Here is a 27,776-nt window from a genome sequence, read left to right as displayed (position 1 = left end):
ATTGACCTTCAAGCAGCTTATCCTAGTAGGGGAGTTTGTATATAACTGTGAGCCAAGGTGGAAAGTGATATGTTCATGGACGTACGTACAGATTACAAATGTGAGAGATCAGAGGTTTCTGCTTGCTGGGGAGCAGTCAGGTTTGTGTTCCAAGGACGTGGCCCAGGTGTTGGTGCTATTGCAGTGTGGTTCATCTGTGCTTTGTAATGCCACAAACTGCTGTGATTGATTTCTTTCTATACACACACATGCACACACATGCACACACATGCAGAATTGTGTTGTTTCTGGGATTAGGCTTGTAGAGAATGTTGGGGTTACGGTTAGATCTGAGGTGACACCGCTAGCTAGTTTGGTAGTGTTGACCTTCTGTCTGTTTTTGAGTGGTGCAGGGTGGAGGCTTATAGCAATGTGTGATTTCCTAGAGTGCAGCACAGCTAACGATTTTGTTTATGTTGTGTTGTTTGGAATTTGTTACCACATGTAACCGGTTCTCCTAAGAAGAGATTGCATATGGGAGTGGTATTTGTGTGTGTGCTGACCGTCCACGGCAGTGTTATTTAAGTGATATATATCCTGTACTCTGGGTGTTTTCTGTAGCCACAAGGCAGCCTTAACCATTGTTACTTACAATGGATTACTTTTCAAAAGTCGGTCAATCTCTTTCAGGCTATTAATGGCTTAGAGACTAATAAGCAGACCCATTAAATACTATTTTATGTCTGAAAAAAAGAGTTAGTGTTCCAAGCTGTTTTCTCTAGTTAACAAGGTGGAGCGGGCGTTCCCAGTGGTTCAGGTTATAATAAGACTTGATGAGTCAGAAATGATGTTATTCTGGAGACAGCTGTAGAAATAATTAGAATTTTACCTCATTTTAATTAAAACATTCTAACTTTCACCTACCTTCTCTGCCATCTGGGCAAGGCACAGAGTTATCTCCTTGTCAGTGAGACTCTCTCTTCACTTTTGGGGTGACCTCAAGAGAACCCAGGACTTGGGCTTTAGAGAGGGCTCACGTTCTCACCACTAAACAAAGAGAAAGCATTTACACAGGGCTTCAAACCAGAGTCTGTGTGACACAGCTGGGCCTGTGCCAAAAAGATCTCCTGGGTGTTAGCATAAAACAAAGGCATGTTTTGTTGTTTTGAGAGCATAAAGAGGCTTCTTTTCTTTTTTTCCAGTCAGATATAAAATTGGAATTGCTTAATAATAACACAGAGCCTATGTAATGGGCTGGTTTCCCCTATTCTCCCAGATGGTTGGAATAGCCAGGTTGGAGGGGAGGGGCCCTAGCAGGTGACTGGGAGTCAGGTGCCCCATACTTACAGAGTGTTTAAAACTCTCCTATTGTAAATGCACTGTATTCTTGTCTAGGTGGTTGGGAGGATTGAAAAAAGCCCTTGTATGTTTTTACCAAAAATTTATTTTATTGTGATAAGAATACTTCACATGAGATTTACCCTCTCAACAAATTTTTACGTGTTCAAAATAATACTATTAGCTATAGTATTTGAGTGCATTTTTTAAGCCAGAGCACTATGCAAATGCAAACTCCTGTTTATTCTTGCTTGTTATTTTCATAGTTGTGAATTTTTTCCCCAAGAAATTCTTACCTCTGTCCTTTAAGTTGCACATGCCCAACAGTGAATGATTGTTAACTGAATCTAGACCACGTACTGTACATGTTTTGGATAACAATGGGCAGTTTATAATTTTAAATGTTCTAAAAGTTTGTAAGTCTGAAACTCTGACAAAAATTTTTTTCCATAAAGAAACAATCCTAGATTGCTGATAGAGCAATATGAGTTTCTTTTTGGGGGTAATGAAAATGTTTGGGGTAATGAAAATTAGATTGTGGTAATGGTTGCACAAGTCTGTGAACATACCATTAATAAAAACCACTGGAAAATAATAACAAAAAAAATAAAAAGAAGAAAAAAATAAAAAAAATAAAAAATACAAACCAGAAAAAGAAGAAAAAAAACCAACAAATATGCACTTTACATATTTTATATCATTGAATCCTCACATTACCCAGGAAGGGTAGATATAAGTTATAATCAATAAAGTAACTGGGTCTCAGAAAGATTAAGTCATTGATCTCATCGCTCATGAGTGGCAGGACCCAGGTCTGCCTGTGCTGACTCCGGAATCTTAGGGCTGATGTCCATCCCTCATGAGTAACTCCTGCTGCATGACATGGAGAATCACCCGCTCCTACCTCTCATCTCCACGGTGGTATCTTTTACAGATTGCCAAAACTTTTTCACGTTTTCCTCTACCGCTGGATTGTAAGCACCTTGGAAAGACAGGTAGCTGCGTTTTAGCAGAGTATCTGGCACACGGCAGGCATTCCTATTTACTGAATTATTCCTGTGTTGACATCACTGCTCTCAGACTAACACATTTTTAATTGAGGGCGCCTTTCTTCATTAGTAATGATAAAGCTTATTCAACTTAAAAAGAAATGCTTAATAGTATTAGTTTACACTTTGGTCAAAGTATGGCTGTTTTTGAAATTCTAATGAATCCCTAGGGACTACAGGAAGCCCTTTGTTAAATAAGCCATCCGGGTATGAATAGATGTGTCAATATAGTATTTATGTACTAACTGGCCAATTCTGATAAAAATTACAGATCACACTTTTACAGATACTCACAGTAACCTCCTGGGCATTGTAACAAATTATATATGACCAAAAAATAAAGCCAATCTCTCTGATTTCTACTAAGTAAGTACATAGGATTTTAGAAAACAGTGACGTTCTAGTTACAGTTATGCTTGGCAGATAGAATATAATTCAAATTTATCATACTTGATAAAGGTTTCTTCATAACTGGGAAAGAAAAATAATCTAAGAAATGAATGTAAAAAATAAAAAACTATTACACCGTGTTTCTGAAAATAAAAAAAAGAAAAAAACCCCTAAAACCTCACTGAATGGTAGTCTTTGTACAGGATCAATTTTATGGTATATGAATTATGTCTCAAAGATGCTATTAAAAACAAAACACTGGTATGGAACCAGAAAAAATCCCGTATAGCTAAGGCAGTTCTTAGTAATAAAAATAAAGCTGGGAGCATCAGCATACCAGATTTTAGGCTGTATTACAAAGCCACAGCGGTCAAGACAGCATGGTACTGGCACAAAAATAGAGACATAGACACTTGGAATCGAATAGAAAACCAAGAAATGAAACTAACATCTTACAACCACCTAATCTTCGATAAACCAAACAAGAACATACCTTGGGGGAAGGACTCCCTATTCAATAAATGGTGTTGGGAGAACTGGGTATCCACATATAAAAGACTGAAACTGGACCCACACCTTTCCCCACTCACAAAAATTGATTCAAGATGGATAAAGGACTTAAACTTAAGGCATGAAACAATAAAAATCCTCGAAGAAAGCATAGGAAAAACACTGGAAGATATTGGCCTGCGTGGGGAAAGACTTCATGAAGAAGACTGCCATGGCAATTGCAACAACAACAAAAATAAACAAATGGGACTTCATTAAACTGAAAAGCTTCTGTACAGCCAAGGAGACAACAACCAAAGCAAAGAGACAACCTACACAATGGGAAAGGATATTTGCGTATTTTGAATCAGACAGATGCTTGATAACTAGGATCTATAGAGAACTCAAATTAATCCACATGAAAAAAGCCAACAATCCCATATATCAATGGGCAAGAGACATGAATAGCACCTTCTCTAAAGAAGACAGATGAATGGCTAACAAACATATGAAAAAATGTTCATCATCCCTATATATTAGAGAAATGCAAATCAAAACCACCCTGAGATACCATCTAACCCAGTTAGAATGGCCCACATCACAAAATCTCAAAACTGCAGATGCTGGCGTGTATGTGGAGCGAAGGGAACACTTTTACACTGCTGGTGGGACTGCAAAGTAGTACAACCTTTCTGGAAGGAAGTATGGAGAAACCTCAAAGCACTCAAGCTAGACCTCCCATTTGATCCCGCAATCCCATTACTGGGCATCTACCCAGAAGGAAAAAAATCCTTTTATCATAAGGACACTTGTACTAGACTGTTTATTGCAGCTCAATTTACAATCGCCAAAATGTGGCAACAGCCTAAATGCCCACCAACCCAGGAATGGATTAACAAGCTGTGGTATATGTATACCATGGAATACTATTCAGCTATTAAAAAAAATGGAGACTTTACATCCTTCGTATTAACCTGGATGGAAGTGGAAGACATTATTCTTAGTAAAGCATCACAAGAATGGAGAAGCATGAATCCTATGTACTCAATTTTGATATGAGGACAATTAATGACAATTAAGGTCATGGGGGGAGAAAGGTAAAGCAGAAAGAGGGACGGAGGGAGGGGGGTGGGGCTTTGGTATGTGTCACACTTTATGGGAGCAAGACATGATTGCAAGAGGGACTTTACCTAACAAATGCAATCAATATAACCTGGCAATGAATCCCCAACAATAAAAGAAAACAACACTGTCCTGATTGTGACTACAAAAATCCTCTTATTTCCCCCTCCCTGCTGGTGTCATTCAGTAGATGCAGGTGACTAAGCTAGACTAATTCAGATGGCACCAATAGAGGAGGATGGGGGGGGGGCTGCGGTGTCGCGTGTAAAAGCTCCAGGGGCAAGGAGGCTTGTGGGGTGTTATGGTGGCCCCTTTGTCATTGGAGGCACAGGAGCAGGGAGATCCACCACTATCAGGTGAGGTTCTGGGTGGGCCGGGCTGCAAATGATCCTAGATCCAGGTCAGGTGGGAGTCTGGTGTGTGGGAGTTGGGAATGGTAGTACTTTATGGTCCACATTCTGGTTACCCTGGCCTTGTTTGTATATCAGGAAGCTGTGTGATGGCAGAGTGGACTTAACGTGGGGAGAGGAGGATGTGGTGAGCCACAAGTTCTTACTTTTCAGGGTGTCTGTGCTGTTGAATAGGAAGGTGAGGAGTCTGGTCAAGAGACAAAAGCCAAGCAGTGAGGTGAGGCAGAGTGGGGGCGCTGGGCCTGGATCTGCACAGTTGTCTCTGCTTACAGGCTTTGTGAGGGTGGTGTCCAGCTACCTTTTGGGGTTCAGTTTTAGGTTTTTCATTTGTGTATTTTCATTTTTGGTGGATCTCTGTGAAGAATACATTTTCAGTTCTCTAGATGGGTATAGTCCAGTACTAAGATATATCTAATGCCTTTTTAGATGTATATTATTATTATTATTATTATTTTTTCAGACAGAGCCTCAAGCTGTCCCCCTGGGTAGGGTGCTGTGGCATCACAGCTCACAGCAACCTCCAACTCCTGGGCTCAAGCGATTCTCCTGCCTCTGCCTCCCAAGTAGCTGGGAGTACAGGCGCCTGCCACAATGCCTGGCTAATTTTTGGTTGCAGCCATCATTGTTGTTTGGCGGACCTGGGCTGGATTTGAACCTGACAGCTCAGGTGTACGTGGCTGGTGCCTTAGCCGCATGAGCCATGGGTGCCAAGCCTATATTATTGTTTTTTTTTAGAGACCAGTTCTCACTCTGTCACTTAGGCTGGAGTGCAGTGGTTTCATCATAGGAGCCTTGAACTTGTGGGCACAAGCGAGCTTCTTACCCCAGCCTCTTGAGTATGTGGGACTATAGGTGTGCACCAAAGCTGGCTAACTTTTTTTAGTTTAGATTTTTTTGGCCTTAACTTAGATCTTTTTATTTTTCATTGTTAAATAATAGCTGTGTACATTAGTGCAATCAAAGGGTACAATGTGCGGGTTTCATATACAATCTGAAATATTCTCATCATCTTTTTTTTAGTTTTTGAAGAGAGGAAGGGATCTTGCTGTGTTGCCAGGCTGGTTTTGAACTGCTAGCCTCAAGTGCTCTTCATGCCTCAGTTCCCAACTTTTCAGATTTATAACTGCAAAACCTAAACCACTCTGAGTGCTTGCAGAAGCAGATGACTACATCTTATGAAACCCCATTTTCCTCCTGAGGGCATTCAAATTTTCTTCCTGTTGTGTTTTATGCAATCAGGTTTCAGACAGAGGATTCTGTCACTACGCATCGTATTGTCAAAGACAGACATTTTTAACATAGTCTTCTACTGTGAAATATTTAACTTCCAAAAGACTAAGCTATCTGCCCCTCCAAGGACAATATTAATTAGCACCATTATAAAATTGGGACTGTTCTAAAAATCTTCTGAGGGTTACCATCCAACTTCTTTTCTTTTCTTTCTTTCTTTTTTTTCTTTTTTTTGAGACAGTCTCACTCCATCACCTGGACTAGAGTGCCTTAGTTTCAGCCTAGCCCACAGCAACCTCAAACTCCTGGGTTCAAGCAATATTCTTGCCTCAGCCTCCTGAGTGGCTGCAGCTACCCTCACCCCACAATGCCTGGCTAATTTTTCTATTTTTAGTAAAGATGGGGGTCTCACTCCTGCTCAGGCTGGTCTGACCTCCCAAGCTCAAGGGATTTTCCTGCCTCAGCTTCCCAGAGTGTTAGGGAACAGCTTATTTTCATACTTTAGAAAAACAATAAATGTTCGAGGCAGATGAATCCAAACAGCAGAAAGGGTATGCAATTAAAAGTCAGATTCTTTCACACAAAACCCATTTCCCAGAGACAGTGGTTAAGATCTGCCTCTGGTGTCCTTCCACAAATGTCCAGCCAGGTAATGTGCACAACCACTTAAGAAATTTAAATGAGAACCAATCTTATACATTACTGTATACTTTTCTTGTTTTAACTAACATATATCTTGGACATTTTTCCTCTGTAAAACATACAGGTAGTTCTTTTACTTTTTTTTTTTTTTTACACAAAATTATATTTCTACCTATCAGCAGTTAACACTTGGAATTTAAAATGAAGAAATAGACCATTTATAATAGTACCAACAAAATAAAAAGTTAGATCTTTTACTTTTTAAAAAGTTTTATTTACCACTAATAATTATATGATTTACTTTAAAAAGCACTTGTCTTAAATATACAATTCAGTGTTTTTTGTTTTTTTTTTTTTAGTAAACTTACAGAGTTGTGCCTCTATAACCACAACCCAAATTTAGAACATTTCCACCACCTCTGTGCCTATTTACAGCCTCCTTGATTTACTACCCCAGGCAGCCACTGATCTACTTTCTGTCTCTATAGACTGATTTTTACTCTTTTTGACAGTGGCCTGTGGTCCATTTTGGGGAAGCACAAAAATGTATTTAACTGAGTTCTAGCCAAGAAAATTTTAGTTTTTGCTGATGTTTTATTTTGCTGCCCCCGTACTTCTTGGGAAGAAATTGGACAAGATTGAAATTGTGCCTTGGAGCCACACGTGGAAAGAGTGATAAGGGTGTTTTAACTGAAGTTGTTTGTGGATTTTCCAGTTATTAGCCGTAGAACTACAAGAATTCTAGGGCCTCGATAATTATTTACCATCCCAATCATCCGCATCGAAATTGCCTGAGGTTGTGCTTGATGAAGGGGAAACCCCAGGATTTAAGGTGTATTTTATGGAGGTGGGTGAAGTAGAACTAAGTATTTACACACGCTTGGGGCTGAGGGAAAGTTATTATTTCAGGTTTTTGCTTTTTGTCTCTTAACTAGCAGGATTTCAAGAGCTGCTGAGTGTTCAGGCGAGTGACTTAGTATGTATTTTTCAAACTGGGCCTTGAGATCCATGATTGGGTTGTGGATTTTGACTAGATGTTTTTTAAATAACAAAGTAGAATAATATGAGACCAAAATGCCTTGTATGATGTAATGGTGAACATTAATTTTTGGTATGTCTGCTTTAGTTATAACCGTGTGTGTATGAGTTATTTAAACATCAGAAATGTTGAAAAGCCAGTGTCTGAGGATTAAGAGTTTCTCAGTTTCAGTCAAGGGATCAGACAGGTCCTGTTCCTGCTTCCTCTTCACTTTAGCTGTTCTCAAACTCCTGCAGGCAGGGAGGGTGAGGAGACTGGGATGGGTAGTTCACCAGGTAAAACTTGGGTGGGGTTGGCTGGGGAAATGAGCCAGTTCATCTTGGCAAGTGGGAGGTGAAAACAAGACTTTCTGTGTGACCACTTTTCTCTATCAAAAATAATGAATTATTTGAAATGTTCTAAACATGAGGCCTTAGATAGATTTTAGTTTATCAACTTTTCAATTCTGGTATTTTTGATAACGAACAGTAAGATATACATTTATACTGGGAGAAACTCATTTGATGTTATGACTGCAAATGACTTGCAGGGCTGTCTGTGTGAGTTTCCTGCCCAGGCATTGTTGTGTGACCAGAGACACGAACAAACAGCAGCTTTGATGTGGGTGTAAACTCGCTCCTGTATTAAGTCAAGAAACAGACTACATCGGAGGGGATGGCGTGTAGCAAAGTTCTTTATTTAGGGGTTTGATTTTATACCTTTCTAGTCACGTACACACTTAATCTATTATCTGTTAGTTTCACCATTACCTCATTTTACCTATCTGAAATTAACTTGAAAGGAAATATCCTGTTACCATATCAGCACAATCACTTTTGTAGTGAACATCTTCTTCTAGACACTGGCTAATCTATAGGCAGGTATCTAAATAAAGATCACAAAGAAGAAAGTAGCCGCAGGGGAACAGAGTTAATGGAAGAGTATCTTCAAGTGTTCACTCAGTTTACTCAGTATGAAGTAACGACTGTGTCTTTCCCTCAGGGCAGAGCACCTATAGCCCTCTGACAATATGTTGTTAACATACGTCAACCCCTCTGGCCCGTATCTCTGAGGAAGGGCGGCATGCCCTTTGATCTCAGGCTTTACAGGGCACGCAGCTTCAGAGAATTGGCTTGTGGAATTTTTAACTCCAGGCAAGCCAACTCTGCGTGTGTCTCAGGGGGGCCCAGGTCCCTTAAGCCTCTGGAAAAATACCAAGCCATTTTAAACTCACACTGAGTTCACTTTGTGTGCTTGATGTAGAATATGTTTATTTCTAAATATTATCCTACAGGCATGTATCCTCCTGTCTTGTCACTGTGGTTGTGTGTCCTGCACGCACAAGGATCTTCCCAAAGGGACCTCCTTCACAATCTAGGCATCTCGGTTCTTCTCCGGCCTCTGGATGCTGAAGGCTCTCTCAGTTTTCTGGATTGAGACAGCTGTATTAGTTACATGGCTGAAACTAAGTGGTGAAAGTTTTGCTTTCACCTCCCACTTCCCAAGATGAACTGGCTCACTTGCTGTGTAACAAATCAACTCACAAATTAGTGGATTGGACAGCTGTATTAGTTACATATTGCTGTGTAACAAATTAACTCATAATTTAATGGATTAAGAGAGCAAACATTTATTATCTCAGGCATGAGTCAGTGATCTTGGGGCAGCTTATCTGGATGTTCAGCCTCCGGGTCTTTCCTGAGACTGGTCAGGTTGACAGTTGGGGCTATAATCATCTGAAGGCTGAATGGACTAAAAGATTCATTTCCAAGAAGGCTCACATAGTTGTTGGCAGGAGGCGTCAGTTCTTCACTATGTGGACCTCCTCGTAGAGATACTTTAGTATCTTTACAACACATTCTCTCTCTTGGATCAGAAATGAGACATTAGTAATGCCAAAGAAACACAGTGCCTGGCACCTAGTAAGTATGCAATTAACAGCTCAGTTCCTGAGTTCCTCAGTTCCTTTGCCCCCTTCTCAGGTGGGTACAGATAAGGCCCATTTGCTATCAAGTCTAGATAGAAAGATGCAGACACGGTTGAAGTTAATACAGTGGTCTGCACTGCCTTTGAGGGAGCTTTTTAGTTGTAAAGTCATAGATGATGACTTTTATCATGCCCGCCTCACAGGATTATTGTGTGACTCAAGTGAAATGGTGATCCTTAAAAATTTTGGAGACTACAGCTTGGCATTGTGGCGGGTGCCTGTAGTCCCAGCTACTCGGGAGGCTGAGGCAAGAGAATTGCCTAAGCCCAAGAGTTTGAGGTTGCTGTGAGCTGTTATGCCACAGCACTCTACCAAGGGCAATAAAGTGAGACTCTTGTCTCTTAAAAAAAAAAAAATTGGAGACTGTAAGGTATTTTCTTATTGGAAGCAGAGCTTTACCCTCTCCTAAAGATTGGCTCTGTGGCATATCTCTTCCATCCCTATACTGCCAATTTTAATATTCGAATGATTGTAACATCCCTCATTAGGCACAGAGTTGCTATGAGGATCGAGGGAGATTGGTGCTAGCACAGTGCCTGGCACCTAGTAAGTATGCAGTTAACAGCTCAGTTCCTGAAATAGATATGCGAGGTACTGAAGAAAATTACTTGGGGCTTGGCTCCCATAGCACAGTGGTTACGGCACAGGCCACATACACCGAAGCTGGCGGGTTCGAATCTCGCCCAGGCCAGCTAAAACAACTATGACAACTGCAACAAAAAATAGCGGGGTGTTGTAGCAGGCACCTATAGCCCCAGATACTGGGAAGGCTGAGGCAGGAGAATCACTTAAGCCTAAGAGTTTAAGGTTGCTGTGAGCTGTGACACCACACCTCTCTACTGAGGGTGACATAGTGAGACTCTGTCTCAAAAAAAAAAAAAAATTGGTATATTAACCCATTTATGCTGGAAGTTGAAATTTTTTATGACTTTTTGATAAGCTCCCAGTATACCAGTATCTGCAACAATGATTAACTTTATACATCACATGATAACATGTACCCTCAGGAGGCAGACAGTGTGAAAAATCAGACCTCAGCAGTGGCCTTGAGCAGTAGGATATAAATAACTTCCATGTTACTACCATTCCAGTGATGCAACATGGAGCATAAATGAATTAAATAGCCACGGCCCCTGAATTGTGGCCGTGGATTAGGGTTACCATGTCTGCCATGCCATTGAGTGCACAGAATATGGTATATGGAGAAGTAGTTTTTATTATTTGTTGTTGTCTGTATTTGGATGACTTGCCTAATCTAAATTTCAATCATGACTTCTTGTCCCCATGTCTTCTTCATCTTGTTATTCTAGCATGGTACCATAGAAACTCAGTCCTTAAAAAAAAGTGACCTTAGTTTCTTCCTTGTTCCTTGGTGTATTTTGATTGTCATCACCCTTCCACCTTCCCTGCACCCTGCCTTCCTGGCTCAACTTCCCCAACGTGGGCCAACATTTTCTTTCTTTCTTTCTTTTTTTTGTTATCAGTTAGCTTGTTTCAGTTCAAGTTCATGGACTCCAGATTGAAAAATGGAGATAGCCTCAGCTACCATAGCACAGTGGTTACGGTGCTGGTTACGGTGGCAGCCACATGCACTGATGCTGGCAGGTTCGAGCCCAGCCTGGGCCAGCTAAACAACAATGACAACTGCAACAAGAAAATAGCCAGGCATTGTGGCGGGTGCCTGTAGTCCCAGCTACTTGGGAGGCTGAGGCAAGATAATTGCTTAAGCCCAAGAGTTGGAGGTTGTGGTGAGTTGTGATGCCACAGAACTCTACCCAGGGTGACATAGTGAGACTCTGTCTCAAAAAAAAAAAAAAAAAAGAAAAAAAATGGAGACAGTTTCTGCAGGGAATCCATTTGGAATTGAGGTGGTGTGATCTAGGCCTAAGGTATGTAGGAGGAAATTGAAAGGGGAAATGGTGCTGAAAAAAACTGAGGGAGGATGGTTCAGTACTGTTCTTTGTGGCCACTGGCCTATGGGTTGGGTTGGCGTGGAGGAGGAAGGACTGATTCACAGAGAAATTTGCCCATATGAACCTGAATGTGGACTCACGTATAATGGCAGCCATCAATTCAACAACTAATTCTGGAACATTTACCATGCATTGATTTACAAACATAGAAAGAGTTAATCTTCACAGCCAATGAGTGAAATAATTTTTTTTTTTTGTAGAGACAGAGTCTCACTTTATGGCCCTTGGTAGAATGCCATGGCATCACACAGCCCACAGCAACATCCAACTCCTGGGCTTAAGTGATTCTCCTGCCTCAGCCTCCCTAGTAGCTGGGACTACAGGCGTCCACCACAACACCCGGCTATTTTTTTGTTGTAGTTTGGCCGGGGCCGGGTTTGAACCCGCCACCCTCGGTATATGGGGCCGGCGCCCTACCGACTGAGCCACAGGCGCTGCCTGGGTGAAATAATTTTTTATCGTTTCTTTTTTTATTGTGGAGGAACTTGAGGTTCAGAGAGTTTAAATTTCACCTTTTCATGGCAAGTGGTAGAGCTGGGTTGCACCCTCTCTTCTTCTGACTTGGCAGGTGTCTTTTTAACTAGGACACCAAATTGCCTCTTCATACAAAACCTCTTTCCATACAAAAACCTTTTTCATCACAGCTAGTCTTATGCCATGTGGTATAGATGGCTGCCATATGCGGTAGCCGGGAGGGGATGTAAAGTTGGGACTGGCCACTTGGAACCTTGTCTTTTAGAGTCAGTCTGCCCATAAGTGTCCCTGTAGGGTTCCTGGTCCCAAGGAAGACTAAATATGGCCAAATATCAATAGTGTTGGAGTGGAGGAGAGGGCCAAAGACTCTTGCTACAGAAGCTGCCTGATAATGGTACCACCTATCACTGGGAAATTTAGCCAGAGTCTTGCCCAGAAGTAGCAGAAGTGGAGGGATTAGGAGATACTGATCTTTCAAAACCACTTGGATTTTAGATGATACTTGATAGTGTTTAAAATGGAGTCTGTATTCTTCTGTGTACTTATTAGTATGTGAGGGCATATACTTTGTCAGGTATTTTGCTGTGAAATGCATGTGCTGTGATTAATAAAGCAGATTTATCAGAATAATCGTTTATTAATTCCAAAGAGAAATGTAACAGGAATATGGAATCATTGGGGTGACTGGTCAGCTTTTTTCCCTTCTACTGGATGAGTGATTGTGGATATCTCTCAACAAGTCTTCTTTTCTGATTTTTTTCTGCCTGATCTCAACACCAGCCTTTCTTCTTGGCCCTCCTTTCCTCTCGGCTCATACTTTAGATCTCTTCAGGTTGTCTTACCCAGAACGTGGCTTTAAGTACCATTCAGTCACTGACTCCTAAAGCCGGGACTCCACCCTCACTTTAACAATTTCTAGAAGACACTGTATGGAGGAAGGGAAGGAAAAATACCTCTAAGAACTTGGGAAAATCTGGGTAAACTTCCCTACTAGATTGCTCTCTTAAAAAAATTTCTGTAAAGCATTTAGATTAAATGATAATTTCTTCTGAATGGTAAAAACAGCTTAAATATATTAAAATGATTCTTCCTTTCATTATCAGAATCTTGAAATCCGATGTTTTATTTCCCAGCTTTTAGTTGATACTGTAGTGATTGAATACTCTTGTTAAGTAGAAAATGCCAGGATTTATATTGCTGGTGAGCTCTGATCTTGAGAGCAGGCAAGGTTGGCTTCCAAACAGTCCAGCCAGTAATTCTGCGTCTCAGTGTTTAACTCTATGATGTTACTGCACAGAATGTTACTTTAAGCTATAAACTTGAAAAAAAAAATTTCCTAGTATTTTGCTTGTGATTTCTGGACTCCATCTCATCCATTTCAAGAGGAGAACTTAAAATCCTTTCTGTGGGCAAGAAAGTGCTCTGATGGAGGCCATAGAATGTGTAATGTCCTGGAGGTTAAACAGCTCTTTGAAGTACTGCTCACTGAGCGGAGGGGTTAGTAAGTAGGATGTGGTGGGATTGGTATGCAGGGACTAGAGGGCTAAGGGTCTTATGTGCCACATTAAGGAGTGAACTTAGTGCTGAGGGATGTAGAAAAGTATTGAAGGGTTTTAAGCTGTGTAGTGGTGTGATTTGATTTTATTTGCAACCAGGCACTGCAAAGTGACTTTGAAGTTTTTTTTTTTTTTTTTCTTTTTAAGAGACAGAGTCTCACTTTTTCGCCCTGGGTAGAGTGCTGTGGGGTCACACAGCTCAAAGCAACCTCCGACTCCTGGGCTTAGGAGATTCTCTTGCCTCAGCCTCCCGAGTGGCTGGGACTACAGGCGCCCACCACAACGCCTGGCTATTTTTTGTTGTAGTTTGGCTGGGGCCGGGTTTGAATCCACCACCCTTGGTATATGGAGCCAGCGCTGGGTTTGAATCCACCACCCTTGGTATGTGGGGCCGGCGCTGGGTTTGAACCCACCACCCTTGGTATATGGGGCCGGCGTCCTACTCACCGAGCCACGGGCGCTGCCCTTGACTTCGGAGTTTGAAGAAGTAGTTTTATCCAGCCTGGAATAGAGACTTCCTATGCTTTTGTTTGTGTCCATTCCCAATGTCATCCTTTCTACTCCATGTCTATTCCTACCTTGTTGAAGTTTTCCAAGGCCCCGTATTCAGCTTCTGCCTCCTCTTCCTGTTAGCAGGTTCTCTTGCCTTTTTTCGCTGACAGGCAAACAGTGTGATTCCTGGGCTTATACTTTTAAAGTCTTGTCACTTTCCTTCTTCAGAGATGAAACTCATGATAAGACCAACCACTCTTGTCAGGGTGAACATTCAGAAATAAAACAAGAGTTAGGCTTTGAGGGGCAGGGTGGTGCCACTCCCCTCCCTGTCAAATGATAAGGAAATCAGCTGACAAAGGATAGAACATAAATTGTGGTTCTTCAGGGAAAATTAAACAACAACAACAAAAACACAAAGGGAGAATACAAAAGCAAAGAAAAGCCATGAGCCCTCAAATACGTGTAACTCACCCAGCAAATTCCATTGTTGACATTCTGTCTAGCCAGCATTCTGTGTTTAGGGCCCAGGAATTTGTTCATGTCAATGTCTTAACGGATTTTGTAATGCTCGTATGTGAATTTTAAATGTAAGTTTAGTGGATATATAATTTTTAATATGATGTTATTAATTTAATATAAATCTAAATCTCATAAATTGTATGCTTGTTGCAAATAATTATATTATTAAACATTTGTTCAAAACTTTGTGAGTGTGGTTTTTAAAATAATAGCAGTTATTCAAAAAAATTTTTTTTACAGTTCAAGTTCTGAGGCAAGAATGGTGAAGTAAGACCTTTTTCTTTGTTTGTTTGTTTCTTTTTTTTTTTCTTGTTGAGACAGACTCCCACCCTATTCACCTGAGCAGAGTGCAGTGGTGTCATGGCTTACTGCAACCTCAGACTTGGGCTGTGGCCATCCCGCTGCTTCAGCCTCCTGGAAGCTGCTGGGATTACAGGTGCTTGCTCTGGCGCCCAGCTGGGTTTTTTCATTTTTTTCATGAGTTGGGGTCTCATTCTCATTCAGGCGAGTCTCGAACTCCTGAGCTTAAGTACTTCTCCCTCCTCAACCTCCTATAGTGCTGGGATTACAGGTGTGAGCCACCATGCCCGACTTGTTTCTTTTTTTATAGATAGAATCTTGCTCGATTGTCCGGGCTAGAGTGCAGTGACATGATCGTACTTGGTAGCTCACTGTAACTTAGAACTCCTAGCCTAAAGCAATCCTCTTGCCTCAGCCTCCCAAGTAGCTAGAACTATAGGCATGAACCACCCTCCCCAGCTAAGTTTTCTTATTTTTTTAGAGATAGTGGTCAGTGTGTTGTCCACACTGGTCTAGAACTCCTGGCTTCATGCTATCCTCTTTTTTTGGCCTCCCAAAGTGCTGTATTATAGGCATGAGCCACTACACCCAACCTTAACTTGACTTATTGAAGATGGAGTTTACCATTATGAGGATATGACATGTCATTTCCTTCTATGAATAAAAAGAAGTAAAAATCAGAAAAAAAGGTAAAGTTAAAAAATATATATGCAAAACGACCAAATTCTAAGTAAATAATAAAGGACAAAATGTTATAGGAAATGATAAATAATAGTTTCTTTTGTTTATTTAGTAATGTGATGAGACAATCTATAGTACTGTGGACAGCTGGCAATTTAAGATAACCTTTGACATGTTTAGCAGCTACCTGATTCTTTACTAACTCTTTTTTAGTAAACATAAAAACAAAACAAATTCCCCAAACTGAGAAGCACCGAAGAGTATAAAGTGAAAAGCAAAAGCACTGATGACCTAAGTCATATTTTTGAGAGATAACCACTGTAATGTCTTAATATTTACCTTTGTATTTTTGTTATATAATAGCATATATATGTGGGAAGTGTGTGTGTAGAATCACAAATGGGACTTGTATTTGTCTGGTTATAGGTTATAGGGTAAGTTCTTTAATAACCTCAACATTTCAGTGGCTTCACATAATAAAAATTTAATTTTCACTCAAATGATGGTCCATCCTGAGGTGTCCTTGTTTGGATTGTTCTTCTTTGCAGCTTTCAGTTAAGGAGAAACTTGGGGACCCAGGATCTGTCTTCCTCATGGCTTTACTCCCACCTCTGTGGATATAAAAAAGAGCATTCGAGTTGCAGAATTAGAGAAAAGAACCAAGAGCTCTGTACCCAAGCTGTCATCTTTATCTTTTGAGTTTATAAGCAGTTAGATTTGTGAAGATGTGAACATTCTGTCAATTTTTTGTCATTCTGTCAGTTTCATTTTACAGTTAACACTCATGCATTCGTAAAATGATTCTTGAATTATCAAAATATATATACACTAAGTGAAGGTATAATATTCAGGAAGAATATAATCTGTCAAAAACATTCAGGCCATCAGTTTGGATTTGAGAGATGGAGGGTATTGAAATATTTCAAGTTGATATCAAAAGATTCTTTAAATTTACAGTTAGGGGCTGAATCGATTGGTAGACAGTGGTTTCTAAACATTAATTTCTTCTGTTTGAAATTTCTTTTAATATGTGATCTTAAATGAAAATGTGTTAAAGAACTTAAAATCAAAATTATAAACTTTGCCTTCCAAAGGAAAAGCATTAAGAAAGAAATGATGAGCATTTAAAATCCATTGAAGATGAATAGATGTTGCAAAAATCTCCAAAACAAAAAGGCAAAAAAGGTAAGGTATGGCAGTTCATATCTGTAATCCTACCACTTTGGGAGGCCAAGGCAGGAGGAACACTTGAGGTCAGGAGTTTGAGACTAGTCTGGGCAACATGGCAAAAACACATCTCTCTCTAAAATAAATAGATAAATAATTAATTAAAAAATTAGCTGGGCATGGTCATACATGCCTCTACCTGGCTACTTGGGAGGCTGAGCCAGGAGGATCACTTGAGGCTACAGTGAACTATAATCTATAATCACTCTACTGCACTTTAGCCCAGGCAAATGAGCAAGATCTGTTTCAACCCCCTGAAAAACTCCCCAAAGCAAAAACAAACAAAAAACCTCAACTCCTTTCATTTAAAAGAGAATAAACAGGAAATAAATTTTAGATAGTACATTTTCCTCTTTCTCAAAATAGCACACAATTCATAATCTCATGCTTGGATATAAGTTCCTACATAGCTTTTCAGAGCAAAATAGAACCAACATTGAAATTACTTAAATTAACAAAATATAGATGTTAAATAAAGCAAAGATCAAATATGCAGGAGAATTTTATAGACTCTGTAAATATGAGTTTGGACGTTTAATTTTGCCAGAACTCTGCAGATCGCAGCTTATCTGTATTTGTGTGACTGTATTGATTTTGGCTCCTTATTTACATCCTTGTATACACACCAGTTGGCATGACCATTCGAGACCTCCAGTGGATAGCGCTCACTTCCTCTGACATTCTTTTGTAAACTGTGCTTGGTGACTCTGGGATAGGATTTCATTAAAAAACTGATGGAGCCTTTAGCTATCAGTGGTTTTATTTACAACTTTGTATGTTACTGGAGAGATTGACATGATTTAACAGTTAATTTCTAAAAACTGTGTACTAAGACAGCTATATGTTATATTATCTATTTAACTTCTTCTTTTTTTGAGACAGAGTCTCACTATGTCACCCTTGGTAGAGTGCTGTAGAGTCACAGCTCACAGCAACCTCAAACTCTTGGGCTTAAGCGATTTTCTTGCCTTAGCCTCCCAAGCAGCTGGAACCACAGGCGCGTGCCACAGTGCCCAGCTATTTTTTTTTTGATGTTGTTGTTCCAGTTGTCATTGTTGTTTTAGCAGGCCCTGGCTGGGCTCGAACCTGCTAGCCTTGGTGTATGTGGCTGGCGCCCTACTCACTGAGCACAGGTGCCGAGCCAATCTATTTAACTTTTAATCATTTAGCAATTTTTAGGACTTTAAAATTTGGTGTGATAATTGACACTGTTGGGATTACATAGTGGAAATGAATGATTATAAAAATACTGTATTGGCCATGTGCCATGGCTTATGCCTGTAATCCTAGCACTCTGGGAGGCCAAAGCAGGAGGATTGTTTGAGGCGAGGAGTTCGAGACCAGCTTAAGCAAGAGAGATATCCCATTTCTATCAGAAATAGAAAAACTAGCCAGGTGTAGTGACCTGCACCTGTGTTCCCAGCTACTGGGAAGCTGAGGCAGGAAGATTGTGAACTATGATGCCATAGCACTCTATCTAGGGTGACAGAATGAGATTCTGTCTCAAATAAATAAATACTCTATCTTACCAATGCTGAAATCCAAATATATCCAGTAGTTACTGGCATCTTAGAGTAAGTAAAATATGGTAACCTTCTTTTTTTTTTCTTTTTTATTGTTGGGGATTCATTGAGGGTACAATAAGCCAGGTTACAGTGATTGCAATTGTTAGGCAAAGTCCCTCTTGCAATCATGTCTTGCCCCCATAAAGTGTGACACACACCAAGGCCCCACCCCCCTCCGTTCGTCCCTCTTTCTGCTTTTCCTCCCCCCCCCCCGCATAACCTTAATTGTCATTAATTGTTCTCATATCAAAATTGAGTACATAGGATTCATGCTTCTCCATTCTTGTGATGCTTTACTAAGAATAATGTTTTCCACTTCCATCCAGGTTAATACAAAGGATGTAAAGTCTCCATTTTTTTTAATGGCTGAATAGTATTCCATGGTATACATATACCACAGCTTGTTAATCCATTCCTGGGTTGGTGGGCATTTAGGATGCTTCCACACTTTGGCGATTGTAAATTGAGCTGCAATAAACAGTCCTAGTACAAGTGTCCTTATGATAAAAGGATTTTTTTCCTTCTGGGTAGATGCCCAGTAATGGGATTGCAGGATCAAATGGGAGGTCTAGCTTGAGTGCTTTGAGGTTTCTCCATACTTCCTTCCAGAAAGGTTGTACTAGTTTGCAGTCCCACCATCAGTGTAAAAGTGTTCCCTTCTCTCCACATCCACGCCAGCATCTGCAGTTTTGAGATTTTGTGATGTGGGCCATTCTCACTGGGGTTAGATGATATCTCAGAGTTGTTTTGATTTGCATTTCTCTAATACATAGAGATGATGAACATTTTTTCATGTGTTTGTTAGCCATTCGTCTGTCATCTTTAGAGAAAGTTCTATTCATGTCTCTTGCCCATTGATATATGGGATTGTTGGCTTTTTTCATGTGGATTAACTTGAGTTCTCTATAGATCCTAGTTATCAAGCTTTAGTCTGATTGAAAATATGCAAATATCCTTTCCCATTGTGTAGGTTGTCTCTTTGCTTTGGTTATTGTCTCCTTAGCTGTACAGAAGCTTTTCAGTTTAATGAAGTCCCATTTGTTTGTTTTTGTTGTTGTTGCAATTGCCCTGGCAGTCGTCTTCATGAAGTCTTTCCCCAGGCCAATATCTTCCAGTGTTTTTCCTATGCTTTCTTTGAGGATTTTTATTGTTTCATGCCTTAAAGTTAAGTCCTTTATCCATCTTGAATCAATTTTTGTGAGTGGGGAAAGGTGTGAGTCCAGTTTCAGTCTTTTATATGTAGACATCCAGTTCTCCCAGCACCATTTATTGAATAGGGAGTCTTTCCCCCAAGGTATGTTCTTGTTTGGTTTATCGAAGATTAGGTGGTTGTAAGATGTTAGTTTCATTTCTTGGTATTCAATTCGATTCCAAGTGTCTATGTCTCTGTTTTTGTGCCAGTACCATGCTGTCTTGACCACTATGGCTTTGTAGTACAGACTAAAATCTGGTATGCTGATGCCCCTAGCTTTATTTTTATTACTAAGAAGTGCTTTAGCTATACAGGGTTTATTCCGGTTCCATACAAAAAGCAGAATCATTTTTTTCAAATCCTGAAAGTACGATGTTGGTACTTTGATAGGAATGGCATTGAATAGGTAGATTGCTTTGGGAAGTATAGACATTTTAACAATGTTGATTCTTCCCATCCATGAGCATGGTATGTTCTTCCATTTGTTAATATCCTCTGCTATTTCATTTCTGAGGATTTCATAATTTTCTTTATAGAGGTCCTTGACCTCCTTCGTTAGGTATATTCTTAGGTATTTTATTTTCTTTGAGACTATGTGTCCTTAATTAGCTTCTCATCTTGACTATTATTGGTGTAGACAAAGGCTACTGACTTGTGGACATTGATTTTATATCCTGAAACATTACTGTATTTTTTGATGACTTCTAGGAGTCTTGTCGTTGAGTCTTTGGGGTTCTCTAAGTATAAGATCATGTCATCAGCAAAGAGGGAGAGTTTGACCTCCTCTGCTCCCATTTGGATTCCATTTATTTCCTTGTCTTGCCTAATTGTATTGGCTAGAACTTCTAGCACCATGTTGAATAGTAAAGATGACAGAGGACAACCTTGTCTGGTTCCAGTTCTAAGTGGAAAAGCTTTCAGTTTTACTCCATTCAGTAAAATACTAGCTGTGGGTTGTCATAGATAGCTTCAATCAGTTTTAGAAATGTGCCACCTATGTCTATACTCTTCAGTGTTCTAATTAGAAAAGGATGCTGGATTTTATCAAATGCTTTTTCTGCATCTATTGAGAGGATCATGTGATCTTTATTTTTGCCTCTGTTAATATGGTGGATAACATTTATGGACTTGCGTATGTTAAACCAGCCTTGCATCCCTGGGATGAAGCCTACTTGATCATGATGAATGACTTTTTTGATGATAAGCTATAATCTGTTGGCTAGGATTTTGTTGAGAATTTTTCCATCTATATTCATGAGTGAGATTGGCCTGAAATTCTCCTTTTTGTTTGGGTCTTTTCCTGGTTTTGGTATCAGGGTGATGTTTGCTTCATAGAATGTGTTGGGGAAGATTCCTTCTTCCTCAATTTTTTGGAATAATTTCTGCAGTACAGGAATAAGCTCTTCCTTGAAGGTTTGGTAGAATTCTGGTGTGAAGCAATCTGGACCAGGGCATTTTTTTGGTTGGAAGATTTTTTATTGTTTCTTTGATCTCAGTGCTTGAAATTGGTCTGTTCAGGAGCTCTATTTCTTCCTGGGTAAGTCTAGGGAGAGGGTGTGATTCCAAATATTGATCCATTTCCTTCACATTGTCAAATTTCTGGGCATAGATTTTCTGGTAGTATTCAGAGATGATCTCTTGTAGTTCCATGGGATCAGTTGTTATTTCCCCTTTATCATTTCTGATTGAAGTTACTAGAGATTTTATTTTTCTATTTCTCGTTAGTCTGACCAATGGTTTATCTATTTTATTTATTTTTTCAGAAAACCAACTCCTTGTTTCATTAATTTTCTGAATGATTCTTTTGTTTTCAATTTCATTGATCTCTGATTTGATTTTCGATATTTCTTTTCTTCTACTGAGTTTAGGCTTTGATTGTTCGCCTTTTTCCAATTCCATAAGATGGCTTGTGAGATTTTTGATGCGCTCTCTTTCTGTTTTTCGAATGTAGGCATCTAAAGTAATGAATTTTCCTCAGAAAACTGCTTTTGCAGTATCCCACAGGTTTTGGTAGCGTGTGTCTTCTTTGTTGTTATGCTCAAGGAAGTTAATGATTTCCTGTTTTATTTCTTCCTGCACCCATCTGTTATTCAACAGAAGATTGTTTAATTTCCATGCCTTTGTGTGGGGTTGAGCGTTTTTGTTAGAGTTGAGTTCCACCTTTAGTGCCGTACGGTCTGAGAAGATACAAGGTAAAATTTCAATTCTTTTGATTCTGTTGATATTTGTTTTGTGTCCTAGGATATGATCAGTTTTGGATAATGTTCCATGGGGTGATGAGAAGAATGTATATTGTTTATCTTTGGGATGGAGTGTTCTATATGCATCTATCAAGCACAGTTGTTCTAGGGTCTCATTTAGATCTCTTATATCTTTAATTTCTGTTTAGAGGATCTGTCCAGCTCTGTAAGAGGAGTGTTAAAGTCCCCTGTTATTATGGTATTATCAGATATCATATTGCTCAGACTGAGTAAGGTCTGTTTCAAGAATCTGGGAGCATTTAAGTTGGGTGCATAAATATTTAGAATTGAAACATCTTCTTGTTGTATTTTTCTCTTGACCAATATAAAGTGACCATCTTTGTCTTTTTTGACTTTAGTTGCTTTAAATCCACATGAATCTGAAAATAAGATTGCAACTCCTCTTTTCTTCTGGATGCCATTTGCCTGAGAAATTGTCTTCCAACCCTGGACTCGTAGCTTTAATTTGTCTTTTGAAGCCAGGTGTGTTTCTTGCTGACAGCAAATGGATGGGTTGTGTTTTTTTTTTTTTTTTTTGTAGAGACAGAGTCTCACTCTATGGCCCTCGGTAGAATGCCATGGCCCCACACAGCTCACAGCAACCTCCAACTCCTGGGCTTAAGCGATTCTCCTGCCTCAACATCCCAAGCAGCTGGGACCACAGGCGCCTGCCACAACGCCTGGCTATTTTTTTTGGTTGCAGTTTGGCTGGGGCTGGGTTTGAACCCACCACCCTCGGCATGTGGGGCCGGCACCCTACCGACTGAGCCACAGGCGCCGCCCGATGGCTTGTGTTTTTTAATCCAGTGAGCCAATCTATGTCTCTTCAGTGGGGAATTCAAGCCATTAACATTTATTGAGATAATTGATAAGTGTGGTAGTATTCTATTCATCTTATTTTGTGAGAGTCCATTGCTTAGTTTTATCTTTTGCATCAGTGTGTAGGTTAGGTTCTGTCCTTTAATTTCTGAGTTCTTATTTTGCTGCTGATCCATTGTGGTGGTCAGTGTGCAGAACAGGTTGAAGTATTTCCTGTAGAGCTGGTGTTGTTGTGGCGAATTTTCTCAATGTTTGTATATCTGTAAATGATTTGATTTCTCCGTCAATTTTAAAGCTTAGCTTAGCAGGGTACAGAATTCTGGGCTGTTAATTGTTCTGTTTAAGTAGATTAAAGGTAGGTGACCATTGTCTTCTTGCTTGGAAAGTTTCATTAGAGAAGTCTGCGGTCACTCTGATGGATTTCCCCCTGTAGGTCAACTGGCGCTTACTCCTGGCAGCTTGCAGAATCTTTTCTTTTGTCTTGACTTTGGACAGGTTCATCACAATGTGTCTTGGAGAAGCTTGGTTAGACTTGAGGTGACCTGGGGTCCGATATCCCTCTGAAAGCAGTGTGTCAGAATCTTTGGTGATTAAAGATTCTTTAAATCTTTAAATCACCAAATCACCTTCTTTTTAAATCAGAAGGCCATATTCATTTTGAAAAATGGTGATATTTGGGAAATTTTCTTTTATAATATTCTCTAGTGTGGCTTCCATTCCTCTGGGGCATTCTTCTTCCCCTTCTGGGATTCCTATAACTGATATGTTGGAATGCTTCATAAAGTCCCATAATTCTGACAGTGAACGTTCTGCTTTCTCTCTCTTCTGCCTCTTTTACTATCTGAGTTATCTCAAGAACTTTGTCTTCTACCTCTGAAATTCTTTCTTCTGCATGGTCTAACCTGTTGCCGATACTTTCCATTGCATCTTTAAGTTCCCTAATTGACTGTTTCAGTTCCTTCAGCTCTGCTATATCCTTTTTATATTCTTCATATCGTTCATCTCTTATTTTATTCTGTTTTTGGATTTCATTTTGATTATTTTCCACTTTATTAGCAGTTTCCTTTATTATTTCCATCATTTCTTTCATTGTTTTCATCATGTGTATTCTAAATTCCCTTTCTGTGATTCGTAACATTTCTTTACAGATGGAATCTTCTGCAGTAGCTACCTCATGGTCCCTTGGCAGGGTTGTTGTGGACTGGTTCTTCATGTTGCCTGGAGTTTTCTGCTGATTCTTCCTCAGGAGTGATTTCTTTTATCTGTTTCCTTGCCCTAATTTTCCTTTCACTTCCTCTTGCTCTTTAAGTTCTCGTGCCTGTGGAAGTTGCGGGCGGGTTTAGACCGATTGAACACACGCGACCACTTGCCGATTTTCCACTGTTTTAGTCCTCCTCTTGGGGTCTAGAAGTCTCTCGCTGACTCTCTGTATCCTCGCAGGGGTGATGATAGGCAGATCCCACCAGCCAGAGATGCCTGGAGTCCTATCTCCCCGGACTCACGGTGCTCAGATGCAAGTAAGCTGTTACTCGGCCGCCATCTTGCTGTCCTCAACCCCACTTGAATTTCGTTGAGTTTTCCTCTCCCTTCAGCACGCAGTTGTTAATCTACTGGTAACCTTCTTTTTAAATCAAAAGGCCATATTCATTTTGAAAAATGTTAACCCCAACTTTCTTAGAATTTTTGGCCTTCTCATTATTTGCCCCTGGGAAAAGGGAAGTGCCTATATCATGTCTTCCAGCTCTGTTTCACTCTGTGTTCTCCAGATCTTGCTCTTTGGCTCTCTTGAATCTTTCTTGTGTCTTGATAAACCATTACTTCCTAATCCAGTGGTTTCTTAACTCAGTTGCAAAGTAGAATAATCCAGGCAGCTTTTAAAAAGTGCTGATGCCCACTTTGAGTGATAATGAGGTATCATCAGTGTACGTTCATCTGTTGCAACAATTGTACTACTCTGGTATAGGAGGTCAACAGTGGGAATGTTGTGTGTGTGCAAGGACAGCTATATGGGAACTTTCTGTGTTACTTGCTCAATTTTTCTCAGAACATAAACTATTCTAAAAAATAAAGTTTATTTAAGGAAAAAGTACCTGGCTGTTATATTATCAGAGTATCCTGGGATTAGAATAGGTGATAAGCGTGGGCATTGCATTGTTCTTAAAAAAATTCTCTGTGCCCTAGAGTGATGATAAATTATTTTTATGTTACTGAAATTCATGTAAACACAAAGTTACCATTTTTCATAATTGAAGGAACCCTCAACACTTATGACTGAGAAAGAAAAAACTGCCAATTTAACTATGGCATACCACCACCAAAAAAAAAAAAAAAAGGAGAGAGAGAAGAAAGAAAGAAAAATTGGCACCTGGGCCCAGGCTGAGAACCATTGCCTTAGTCTTTGAAACACTCCTATATTCTTCCTTTGGCTATAGGTTCCTCTTGAGGGTTTTTTGACATAAGGTATCCCTTTTTTACTGCAGTTCTCCAAAGAGAGGTATATTTGAGTCTTCATTTCCCTGACTTTTGGCCATGTTCACCTCAGGTAATTAGGATTCTCCTGATTGTGACCTCTGATATGTTGTACCACCTGCTTGCCATTGCTTTTTCCTTATCTTACTAGAGACAGTTCTGTTGCCCTGGATGCTGTTGCCCATTCCTTTTCTTGAAACTCTCTCCCCAAGTGTTTCCAGATATTGAACTCTCCTGGTGTTTCTCATCTCTCCCTGATGAGCACTTAGGAACTGCATTCTTTGTACATCCTTTATGCGTGCTTCCCTGTCTCCCTGCATACTCTCCTTCAGAGAGCTGACACATTCTCAACTTTTCAACTATAATTCTGTGCTCATGATTTATAAACCCATTCTTTGGCTATTCTCATTGGCATCAGAATCTTATTTCCAACCACTGATACAGCGTGTCTACTTGGATATCCCATGAACTTTGCCAGAATGGAATTTATTTCCAATCTATCCATGGAAAACCCACACACACACAACACACAAAGAAAAAAAAAGGAATATATTTTTCTTTTAACCTATTTAATCTTTTGCATTCTCTTTCTTGGTTGATGGTGCCACCGCTTACCCAGTCTTGAGCGTCATCCTTTTCTCTTTTTCTTCCTCTGCATAAAACATTTAATAAGGCCTATAAACTTCATGTCTTGAATATTTCTCAGCATTTACACTTTATCATGAGCCACCAGGGCCCTCACTCAGGACCTCATCCTCACATGGGTTCTGAGGAACTCACCTAACTAGTTTCCCTGCTTCTCAGCTTGGTCCTCCACAGTCACCAGAGGGATTTATCTAAGACACAGATCTGAACTGTTCCTTCTCTACCTTTGTGACACCACCACTTATCTCTTTTCCTCCCTTTCCCTTTACTTTGAGACTCAGTTGCTGGCCTTCTGCCCAGAGGACCGCAGTGGCACTCCTGACTGTTCACACTGTAATGGCGTTCCTTCTGCATCCGCCTCTGCTGCTGGCCTGGTCTTGCCAAGGTGTGTGTGCCCTCACTGGCCTGCAGGCAAATGTGAGCACCGTCTGCCCAGAAGTGAAGGCCCCAAACTGGTCCTCAGAACTGTCACGCCCTTGTTCACAGCCCAAATGCTGATGCTTATTCAACACCTTATTCCTTCTGTGTGCTCCAACTTGGTGTAATCTTATTTTCTGTTTTGTTTTGAGATGCAGTATGTACAATAAAGAAAACCCTTTGATGGTGTGGCACCTGAGTCCTCATTCTCGTGAGAGACCTGTCCTTAGATTTTAACTAAATTAAATAATTTATTTGATTTTTAGCTTTCTCATTTATGAAATGGCAATTGTGATGATACAATATCATTGCCCAGGGATTTTTTTTGAAGGCATAAATGAGCAAAGCAAAGGGGGAATATGAGGGATAGAAATAATAATGATAAGCATAATTCCTTTATTACTAATTAAGTAATTAATAATAATTGGTAAAAAAAGGGAGAAAACACTTTCACCGTATCTTACTACCCATAGCTCTAGGAACTCAGCTAGAAGTCAATGAAAATCTTCCAAATGAGTAAAGAAAAGAGTAAAGGCAGACTGGAGCCCAGTCTGTAAACCAGGTCCCTGTGTATAAAAGGAGACAAATGATGACCAGCCAATCATCATGAAGGCAACCTGGTGAGGTGTGGGCTTGGATTGTTTTGGAATTAATTCCAGGCATTTGTAGTAAGAATGTAATCTCAGTAGGAACTCCTTGTAACAGATGTAGAATTTCGGGAGAGATAATTATATTAGATTTTCCATGTGGCTTCTGAGGTTTCAGGGGATTAGTTTGGGTGGTCTGTTTCGGCCTGGCTACTTTTACGCAGTGTATTTGTTAGTTTGCAATATGGTATTCATGAGGATCAATGGCTGCATTAAGTAAGAGTAAACCTAAGACTCTCCGAGAGCTCATTATGAAAACATTCTGTCACAATTCCTGGTCTCTGTGGCCATAATCTTTTAATTGAATTGAATAATGTGGCCTCTTAATCCTGCACAGAGGAGGGTCTTGTCACTTTCATTTTCTTTGGGAGCTCTTCTCACATCTTGCCTTTTCTGGGGCTGTTGAAAGCATGACAGTTTTGCTGTGTTCACCTTAAATAACCCTTAGTCTTAAATTGATTGTACTTAGTGGAATATAGTCGAGTGTTAACTTTCGTTGTCTTGGTAATGATCTTGGTTATATTCCCAGATTAGTATAGGTAGAGGAAGAGAAAAGCAACATAAATCAATTTGAATTTTTTGTGCTGATTTGTTGTTTTAAACTGCACATGACTACTTTCTCTGTATTTTAAGACATATGACAGTTGAAGTAAACCTATTTACTGTAAAATATTTGTCTTGGATTGTTTTAGCTGAAAGATTGTAATAAACATTTAGTTTATATTGGTCACAGAAGTGAGTCAGATGACAGCGTCAATTAAAAATATTACCCATTTTAAAAATAAAAGCCACACTTCATCTCTATACATGTATTGTATTTTCGTTCTATCAGTAACTTTTACAGAATCAACCTGTCATTCAATCCATCTATTATTTTACTTAAAAATAATAATCTAATTCTAA

The 27,776-nt window shown here is 39.8% G+C and overlaps 1 protein-coding gene across 3 annotated transcripts in view; it reads left to right on the top strand.

Moving 5' to 3' along the window:
- The window catches only part of TPD52 (tumor protein D52), a 168,005-nt gene that overhangs the window by 36,525 nt on the left and 103,704 nt on the right, over window positions 1–27,776 (top strand). The window lies entirely within an intron of this gene.

The sequence above is a fragment of the Nycticebus coucang genome, chromosome 13 (genome assembly GCF_027406575.1).
Source record: "Nycticebus coucang isolate mNycCou1 chromosome 13, mNycCou1.pri, whole genome shotgun sequence".
NCBI classification, from domain to species: domain Eukaryota; kingdom Metazoa; phylum Chordata; class Mammalia; order Primates; family Lorisidae; genus Nycticebus; species Nycticebus coucang.
Note: the sequence above shows the minus strand (reverse complement) of the source record. Positions and strands in the feature narration are given on the sequence as shown.